This window comes from Geospiza fortis, unplaced genomic scaffold (genome assembly GCF_000277835.1).
Source record: "Geospiza fortis unplaced genomic scaffold, GeoFor_1.0 scaffold111, whole genome shotgun sequence".
NCBI classification, from domain to species: Eukaryota; Metazoa; Chordata; class Aves; order Passeriformes; family Thraupidae; genus Geospiza; species Geospiza fortis.
Genome location: NW_005054321.1, coordinates 203,410 through 205,239, shown reverse-complemented (window position 1 = coordinate 205,239; position 1,830 = coordinate 203,410).

Here is a 1,830-nt window from a genome sequence, read left to right as displayed (position 1 = left end):
GGGGGGGGAAGGAGGGAAAAAAAAATCCTATCTATTCTGAAATTGCCTTTACAATATTTTATAGTTATTTTAATATAAATGCTGGAGCATGCAAAATGGAACAGACTTAGGCAGGAAATCTTGTACTTTAAAAAGTAATATTTAAAGACTAGTATTGTTGCCAAAAATTATATTGTTTCCAAAAGTATTGCCAAGTTATTGATCATTTAGAAGACATATGGAGTATACCTCTCTGCCTTTCACATTGTCTGCCTGTGAAGGGGACATTTAACATGCAGGTCTTGCATTCCCTGCAGCACTGTTGAGAATGAGTAAGAAGTGAGCGTCTAAGGAAGATGACATCCAGTATGCATTCTACATACAGCCACTGCTGATGTGAAATGACATGGAATCTGAAGCCTGTTCATATAGCTCTCTTGGTTTACTGAGTAATGTTTCAGGCAACAGGAATGTTGCAACAGTGTTCAGAGATCTCAAATCATAACTATTTTTATTAGAACTTAAAATCAGAAAAAATTAAACAAGTAACTATGTCTTTTTTCCCCTTCACTGGTATTCTGAAACACTACATCTTATCATGTTGATAGAACTAGCTATCCTAGTCCTAATATTATTTTTAAGAAAGTTAGCAGAGTTTTACCCACAAATGGTTCGTGGGTTTCTATTTCACTTTCTTTTTGATGATGTTTTTATCAATTCATGTTTTCTACTTTTTTCTGCAGAGGGAAGCATAACTAGTGTTTTCTCCGAAACATGCAATTATAGCATTTAACAGTACTGCATTCCAATCCAGCTCTTTAAGCATTATGTGTCTCTCTCTTTGATGTCTCATAAAGAGAAAAATGTTTGGCCTGATAACAAATATATTCATTCTAGACTATCAAGACACCTCTGAGTTTCAGCCACACAATACACTTTAATAAGTGACTTTTCCAGGATGTCTGGAAATGCTTTGAGAAAAATTGAGTAATACACAAATGTATGCACAGTTTTATGGTTTCATTCACACCCATTATCAAGATAGAATGCTTAGTTACAGTCATATTTGACCTCTGCTTAGAATCACTGATTTTATCTGAGGAATCTCAATCATAAGTTTTCACAAGGTTAACAAATATATACAATGTTGTTTTAAAATACAAGATTCCATTCATCAGTTATGTTGTCATGAATACATAAAGGGGAAAATGTTAGGGGAAAGAAAGATGAGGAAAAGACAAAAGTAGTCTATTGCTGGGTCATTGGCTTTAAGGGCTGTGGAAGATAGCATCAAATCTACCTAAAGAGGTGAAAGAGAGATTGCAAGAGATTTTCGAAATAAAGTAGAATTGAAGTAATTTTTAAAAGATGAAGATAGAACCTGCAGGGTACTCTTGTAGTTGTTAAAAAAAAAAACCAGAATGGTTAGAAATGTTAACATCCTTCAACATATGGATTTCTTTCAGAAAAATGTAGCCTGAGAGACAGGATGCTCAGAGAGAATCAATGACAGAAAAAGGCTCCACAAAAGGTCTGTTAAATGTTGTATTTAGGTTTGACTCTTGTAGTTTTTCATCTTTTTCTTTAACTATCCATACCACCTATAAACATTTGAAGTTTCACTGAAATGTTTGAAGTTTCACTTTCTCTATCAGTTGTTGAAAGCTAAAATTTTTACTAGAATTTTCACCTGTTCTGAAAAATCTACAACTATTTATCTTCATAATGACTGTGTATATGCCTAGTTGGGTAAATCCCCTTCAGCTTCTTACTCCAAAACACTTTTCCTTGATTACACAAAGAAAAAGCAAGAAATAAGGACTATGAACCTCTAAATTTTGCCAAATGTTT